Genomic DNA, 8,636 nt, shown 5'->3' with positions numbered 1-8,636 from the left:
AAAAAGTAATTTGGGGTGCTTCAGTAACTCAGCCGGTTAAGCAACTGGTTCTTGATTTTGGCTAATATCATGATCTCATGGTTGTGGGATCAGCCCCACATCGGGCTCTGGTCTGACAGTGTGAAGCCTGCTTGGGATTCTCTCTCCCTCTCTCTCTCCCCATTCCCCATTCACCTTCTCTTTCTCTCCTCTCTCTGTGTCTCAAAGTAAATAAATAAACATTGAAAAGAGGAGCAAAAACGTCATTTATTACTAAAATTAAGTTCACCCATTATACTTTAAGTATTTGAGTCTAAATTCCTACACTTTTAAAACTCCATATTAATTCAAACATTCATTGGTTTGATTTCTATCCTCTCCAAATATCCTTTCAACATCAAAGATGGGATTCTCGTGTCTGTGTCATACATACATTGATAAGAGCGTATTTGTATGAAATAATATACAAATGCGTGGATATGTGCACGTACATACACTCCCTACTTACGAAAGACTTCTTGGACTCACCCAGTATTTCCAAACACTGTACTTATTCCTAAACACATCTGCCTGAATTAGACGTATTAACCCACATCACCATCAGAACTAAGGAAACAGAGGTTTCGGGTGGATCACAATGTTTACGATGATGTAACAAAGCTTTAAAGCTTTTGTGCACTTTCTTGAATTACGTTTAAATGGATTTAGGCAGTATGAACTCGGTTTTTGTATGATTCCTTTAATTCAGAATATTTTGCATTTTACCATTTTTTTAAAATTAATTAATTAATTAATTAATTGAGTGCAAGAGCAGGGAAAGGGCAGAGAGAGAGAAAAATAGAGAGGATCACAAGCATGTTCCATGCTGTCAGTGTAGAGCTCAGTGTGGGGCTTGACCCCACAACTGTGAGATCGTGATGCAAGCCGAAATCAAGAGTCAGTCGCGTAACTGATTATGTGGCATCTTAAATATGTTTAGCTTATTGTGTGCCGTTGTATTTCAATGGATTATTTAAAAGAAAAAATCCCTTATAACTGAAAAATGAATTCAGCAGGCTATAAAGTCAACATACAAAAATTGGCTGCATTTCTGCACACTAATCACAAACTATCAGAAAGAAAAATGAAGAAAACAATCTCATTTACAACTGCATAAACAAGAATAAAATACCTGAGAACAAGGTTCATCAAGGCAGTGAAACACTTGTATCCTGAAAACTATAAGACAATTGCTGAAAGAAATGAAGAAGTCACAAACAAATGAAAAAATAGGCCATGCTCATTGACTGGAAGAGTGAATACTGTTGAAACGTCCATATACCCAAAGCAATCAGTGCACTCAGAGCACTCCCTGTCAAAATTCCAATGGCACTTTTTTTTTAATAGAACTAGAACAAGCACTTCTACGATATGTCTGGAACCACAAAAGAACCGAATAGCCAAGCAATCTTGAGAAAGACGAGAAAAGCTGGAGGCATCAAACTATGTTACAAAGCTACGGTAACCAACACGGCATGTTATTGGCATAAAAAACACACAGATCAATGCAACAGAATCGACAGCCCAGGAACAAATCCACTGTATATATGGTTAATTAGTTTATGACAAAGGAGGCAAGCATATACAGTAAGGTAAGAACAGTCTCTTCAGCAAATGGTGTTGAGTAAACTGGAGAGCCACACGCCAAAGAATAAAACTGGACCACTGTCTTACACCACAGGCAAAAATAACTCAAAGTGGATTAAAGACTTGAACATAACACCTGAAGCCATAAAACTCCTGGGGAAAAAACATTTTGATTTTGGCAATGATTTTGGGATGTGACCTCAAAAACAAGGGGACAAAAGCAAGAATAAGCAGGGTCTACATCAAAGTAAATCTTCTGCATGGCAAGGAAACCATCAACAAAACGAAAAGGCAACCTCTCGAGTGGCAGAGAATATTTGCAAATCACACATATCATAAGAGGTAAATATCCCAAAGTATATAAAAAACTCAATAGCAGAGACAAAAAGGGACCCCAGCCCAGGAAGATGGCTCTGACTTCATTGTTGCACCCCTTCTCGAAGCTTCTGGATCTGGCCAGACTCCCAACTGGTCTCCAGCGCCATCAAGGTCCTACATTCAGGAGCTGCCATGTGACAGACCTGACTGGATGAAAGTTGGACTGACCTTGGGCACCTCCAGCTTCTTGTGGATCTATCTGATCAAACAGCGTAATGAAGATGTTTTAGAGTATAAAAGAATAAATGGGTCGGAATAAACGATTGAAACACTAATACAATATACTCCTTACAGTAATGGCACCAGCTCCTTTGGATTCAGCAGTGTGTTGAGCTGTAGACATGAGAGAAAAGGTTCTATGTGAACGTATGTCAAATCAGCTTTCATGAATGAAAAATAATGAAATGAAAAAAATAAAAAGAAAAGCAAACAATATGATTAATACATGGGCAGAGGATCTGAATAAGCATTTTTCCACCAAAGACATACAGATGGCTAACAGATACATGAAAAAATGTTTGCCATCACTAACCCCCAGGGAAATACAAATTAACACTGCAATGAGATATCTCTTCATGCCTATTAAAATGGTTACTTTCAAAAAGACAAAAACAACATGTGTTGGTGAGGATGTGGTGAAAAGGGAACCCTCGCATACTGTTGGTGGGAATGTAAACTGGTTCATTCACTATGGGAATCTGTGTGGAGGTTCCTTGAAAAATTAAAAATTGAACTACCATATGATTGAGCAATGAAACTTCTGAGCATTTATCTGAAGAAAACAGAAACACAGATTCAAAAAGATATGCACACCTCCATTTCATTGCAGCATGATTTACAATAGCCAAGACATGGAAACAACCTAGATGTTCAAGTGGATGAATGAATAAATAAAGTGTTACTAATGTAACACTGTAGGTTAATGATACTGGAATTAAAACAAATTAAAATAAAACTAAAAAAGAAATTGTTATATATGTATGATATATGTCATATATATATGTGATATATATCATTTGAGAAGAAACATTTCTAAGACATCATTAAAGCTGTCCTAGGGGCGCCTAGGTGGCTTGGTCGGTTAAGCGTCTGACTTCGGCTCAGGTCATGATCTCACGGTCTGTGAGTTCGAGCCCTGCGTCGGGCTCTGTGCTGACAGCTCAGAGCCTGGAGCCTGTTTCAGATTCTGTGTCTCCCTCTCTCTCTGCCCCTCCCCTGTTCATGCTCTGTCTCTCTCTGTCTCAAAAATAAATAAACGTTAAAAAAAATAAAAAAAAAAATAAAGCTGTCCTATAAAAGATACGGAAATTTATTTTTTTAAGGTTTAGTTATATTTTTTTGAGACAGAGAGAGCAGGTGAGGGGGAGATACAGAGAGAGAGTGGAACAGAGGATCCGAAGTGGTCTCTGTGCTGACAGCAGTGAGCCTGCTGAAGGGCTCAAACTCATGAACCACGAGACCATGACTTGAGCTGAAATTGGACACTCAACTGACTGAGCCACCCAGGTGCCACAAAAAGATGTGGAAATTTTCAAATATGTCTGACCCAAGGCCAGAAAGAATTGTGGGAACACATGAAAATGGACAAAGGGAAAAACTTGTGTATATATCGGACAGAGCAGAAACCTTAGTAAACTGAGTTTTCTGAAATTGTACAGAGAAGCTGATGTCTAAGAAATGGAAATTTCAGGAAATACATAACAGCAAATTCTATTTCACGATGTTCAAAGAATCGTGGCTTTGAGCCCTGCAATCAAGGGCACTTCTTCACTAGCAGGACAATGGTCCCTTTTACACTTGCCATCCCGAAGGATCTCATCAGAGCCTCCTTTATGTCTTTGTTCCTCATGCTGTAGATGACGGGGTTCAGCATAGGCATGATCATTGAGACTGTTGCCCTTGAGCGTGAACTCTGGGTAGCAGCAGAGCTAAAGTATACTCCCAGGACCGTACAATAAAGTAAGGAGACAACCAAGAGGTGAGACGCACAGGTGGAAAATGCTTTATACTTACCCTGAGCTGATGGGATTCTATGTATGGAGGAAATAATCTTAGAATAAGAGTAAAGGATCCCAGCAAGGGGACCACCAGCCACCAACACGGTTAAAAAATACATCACTGTGTCACAAAGAAAGGTGTCAGAGCAGGCAAGTTGGATCATCTGATTAAATTACAGAAAAAGTTGGGGCGCCTGGGTGGCGCAGTCGGTTAAGCGTCCGACTTCAGCCAGGTCACGATCTCGCGGTCCGTGAGTTCGAGCCCCGCGTCGGGCTCTGGGCTGATGGCTCAGAGCCTGGAGCCTGTTTCCGATTCTGTGTCTCCCTCTCTCTCTCTGCCCCTCCCCCGTTCATGCTCTGTCTCTCTCTGTCCCAAAAATAAATAAACGTTGAAAAAAAAAATTAAAAAAAAAATAAATTACAGAAAAAGTGAGTGTGTGCAGAAGTACAGCTGCAGCACCACTAAACTTTGTGACAAGGAATGCAGGACACTCATAATCCAGGACACCAGAGCCAGCAGCCCACAGAGCCGGGGGTTCATGATGCCCGTGTAGTGCAGAGGGGGTGACAGATGGCCAAAAATCGGTCATAGGCCATCACGGTCAGGATGTAGTTGTCCAGTCCCGTGAAGAGTAGGAAAAAATACATCTGGGTGATGAAGTCCTCATAGGTTATGGGTCTGGATGTTCCAGAGCATCTTCGGGACGGTGGTGCAGGTGAAGCAGATGTCTACAAAGGACAGGTTGGCCAGGAAGAAGTACATGGGGGTGTGGAGGCGGGAGTCAGAGCTGACGGCCAGGAGGATGAGCAGGTTTCCAAACACAGTGATCAGGTACATGGAGAGGAAAAGCCCAAATATGAGGGGCTGCAGTTCTGGTTCCTCTGAAAATCCCCAAGGAAAAAAATGAAATGTGTGTATCATTGCTGAGTCCCATGTGGTGGAGTTGAATACTAGGAGAGAAAATAATAACATGAGTATTTTTCAAGCAAATGAGCTTTACTCGTGTATTACCGTTTATTTATTTTTCATTTTTTAAAGTTTTGATTTAAATTCCAGTTAGTTAACATGCAGTGTAATACCAGTTTCAGGTGTACAATATAGCGATTCAACATTTCCATAAAAGAGCCGGTGCTCATCACAACAGGTGCACTCCTTAATCCCCATCACCTATTTTACCCATCCCCCCATAACCATCAGTGTGTTCTCTATAGTTAAGAGTGTGCTTCTTGATTTGTCTTATTTTTCTCCCTTTTCTTGTTCGTGTTGTTTCTTAAATTCCACATATGAGTGGAATTTTATGGTTTTTGTCTTTCTCTGACTTATTTTGCTGAGCATACTACTCTCTAGCTCCACCCACATCATTGTAAATGGCAAGATTTCATTCTTTTTGATGGCTGAGTGTGTGTGTGTGTGTGTGTGTGTGTGTGTGTGTGTAAACTCTCCTTCATCCGTTCACCAATCGATTGACACTTGGGCTATTTCCCTAGGTTGGCTATTTGAGATAATATTGCTATAACATCCTTGTGCATGTATCCCTCTGAATTAGTATTTTTTTATCCTTTGGGCAAATACCTAGTAGTGCAACCTACGGAATGGGAGAAGATATTAGCAGAAGACCTATCTGACAAAGAGTTAGTATCCAAAATCTGTAAAGAACTTATCAAACTCAACACCCCCCAAAGTAATCCAGTTAATAAATGGACAGAAACTTCAAGACACAGGGAGTCCTTCCTTCCCATGGTTCTTTGCATTTTATTAATTTTTTCCCAAGATATTCTGTGAATAGAGATATTCCCTTTCTTATTTCCATCTGTTGGTTGACATCCTGGCATTTAAGGGTCACATATTGGAGTATATGAACTCAGTTACAATTCATTGCCCTGAGGACAACTCATACCCTACAACACACACATGCACACACACGCACACACACACACACACACACACTGAGTGCATTATGGCATCCTGGCACTGATTGCTATCAGGCTTTTCCCACCGTCAACCACCATACTTTTGAAAGAAATGGTACAAGGCAAGCTGTCAACATCAGATTACCTTTATCCTAGAGAATGTGTAAATAGTACTTAAATTTTGTTGAGTATGCCTCCAATGGACATGTAAACATGGGAGCCCTTTTAATATGATCACCTTGTGTCCTGTATTTTCTTTAAAGTGTACTTATTTAAGGGACAGAGAGAGAGGGAGGGAGAGAGAGAATCCTCTGTGCTGGCAGCACAGAGCCCAATACGGGGCTTGAACGCCCAAACTGGGAAATCATGACCTGAGTTGAAACCAAGCACTGAGTGCTTAACAGACTGAGCAACTCAGGTGCCCCTTGTGTCCTGTATTTAAAGAAACATAAAAAAGCAGTTCCAAAAACACAGACAGGAAAGAAATGGACACAGGGGAAAAAAAGATCTAATAAGCTCCAATTGTCCCTGAGAGACTTTGATGAAAGGAAAGCTTCCCTGGTTCTGGCAGCATTCCAGCCCCAGATACATCCATTTGATGCCCAGAATAATTAAGATAGCTGGGAAAAAATGTACCTAAATAAGAAAGGAGGGGTATTTTTTATGATGTCAGGATCTTTTACTGATCACATGTCTCTCTAGAAAATGTGCTAAGAGAATAAACCTGCAATTTACAACAGAAAATATACACTGTACAACAACAGAAGGGGATTTTTCAAGATGCAATAATAAAAGGTTTTTCTGAATGATTTTAAATGCAAAGCTTTTGGAATCAGAAAACCAGGCCTCGAAGGTCAGATCTATCCTATTAAGCTATTTGAACTTGGGAAAGACAATGAATCCATTCCAAATGTGAATATCCTTACTCAAAGAGTGGGGAGAGCAGTGTCCATCCTCCTAGGGTGGTAGACAGCATTAGTCAGTGTATGTAAAAGGCTTACAATGTTTCCTTCTCGTTAGTAAGTGGATGATTATCACTGGTGAAGAGATTGGCTGAGTTTTTTCTTCTATGTTGAACAAATATCTTCCTAGTTTCTATACAACTTGGTAATGAAGTATTACGCAGTAAAGCTAGTTAGCATACACTCTTTTGCAAATTAAACACACATTTTTATGTGAATACTCACCGTGAAAGATGATGCCAAGAAGTGTGTGTCTCAAGAAGTGCTGTTACAAGGAAACAGCTACCTCTATGGCTCTGGGTCTTTCTATAAATACAGAGCGTGCTCAAAACCACCATTTCTTAAAAAGCTCAGGGCACATGCCTCTAAGCCTAACACTCTGTTTTCCTACTCTCCTTGGCTGCAAAACTCCTTGGACATGTTCTAATTTCACTGGAACCACTTTATGCCCCTCTATTCCTTCCTCAGTCTCATCCAACTGGACTTCTGTTCCCACCGCTCATTGTCAACATTGATCCCTGTATTCTGAGTCCAATGGACGCTTCTCTTTTGAACATACTATGTAAATTAATTATAAATGAGTCTACCTAGTCTCAGGTAACCTCAGGTGAAAGCTCTCGGGTTCCAATCTCTCAGAACCTTGCTTGAAATACCTGCTGAGCTCTCAGACTCATCTGGATGGGGTCTAGAAGATGAAAGTCTCCATGTGGAGGTCTGACTTCCTCCCTGCATGATTGATCACAGAGACCGAAACTCTTTTCCCAGACAGGACAGCAGGAAGGAGTGAAACATTGGTCCCTCCTCCCCCAGACTTGGGAGCCCCAAAGCAACAACCATGTCCTGGCCATTCCAAGGTTTCATATGCTATGGTTTTGCAGTGAAGGAGACATTTCCAGCTCCTTACGTCTGCTCATTAGACACTGTTGCCATTGTTACTCCCACCTTGAAGCACATCATTTCTCCATGGGCCACTGGAGTGCACAGAAAGGAAAAGTTTCCTGCTGACATTCTGTTCCTGGGAGTTTAGATTAGAAGTCAGGTGAGTCCAGTTTTGTATTACTCACGCTCATGAACTTGCCTGCCTTCCAGAGGTCTAACCAGCTTGCACTTCACCTTCGCCTTGAGTTGATAGTGAATTCATTGAATTGAGGGTTTACTTTACCATTTATAGTTTTGAAGTAATTTTAATAAAGGAGCCACGTGATCCTCTTCATGTATGGTTTTGAAAGAAAAGTCTAAGGACTCACCCTAGAGTCTGAAATAAAGTCTGTGTTTGATTCTTTAATCTGAGGGACCCTGTGCTGACCCCAAATATACCCCTGAAAAAGACTTTTAGTAGGCAGAATAATGTCCCCCAAATATGTCCACATCTTAATCTCCAGACTTTTCGAATATATCTTGTGTCATGGCAAGGGAGAATTAGGGTGACGAATGGTATTAACATTGTTAGTCAGCTGACCTGATGATAAACTTGTTCTGATTATCCAGGTGGGCTCAATAGATCACAAGGTGCCTCCAGATATGGAAGACAGAGGCAGAAGAGTAGGAATCACAGAGAAATTTTGAGATGCTATGTTGCTGGCTTTGCAGATAAAGGGAGGGACCACGAACCGGGGAATAAAGGTGGCTTTCATTCCCCAGACCTCCAGAATGAACTCTTCTCTGCAGAGTGATTTTAGCCCAGGGAGACCTACTTCAGACTTCTGACTTCCAGAACTATCAGAACATAAATGTATTTGTTCTAAGCCTGCAGCATGGAATTTGTCACAACCACAATAAATAT

General features: G+C 40.8%; 2 pseudogenes; one reads left to right on the top strand and one right to left on the bottom strand.

The window, feature by feature from the left end:
- Positions 1–2,012: 2,012 nt before the first annotated feature.
- On the top strand, positions 2,013–2,263 carry LOC123607564 (annotated as a pseudogene).
- A 1,473-nt stretch (positions 2,264–3,736) lies between these two features.
- LOC123604919 lies at positions 3,737–4,818 on the bottom strand (annotated as a pseudogene).
- Positions 4,819–8,636: the final 3,818 nt, after the last annotated feature.

Source organism: Leopardus geoffroyi, chromosome A2 (assembly GCF_018350155.1).
Source record: "Leopardus geoffroyi isolate Oge1 chromosome A2, O.geoffroyi_Oge1_pat1.0, whole genome shotgun sequence".
Lineage (NCBI taxonomy): Eukaryota > Metazoa > Chordata > Mammalia > Carnivora > Felidae > Leopardus > Leopardus geoffroyi.
Note: the sequence above shows the minus strand (reverse complement) of the source record. Positions and strands in the feature narration are given on the sequence as shown.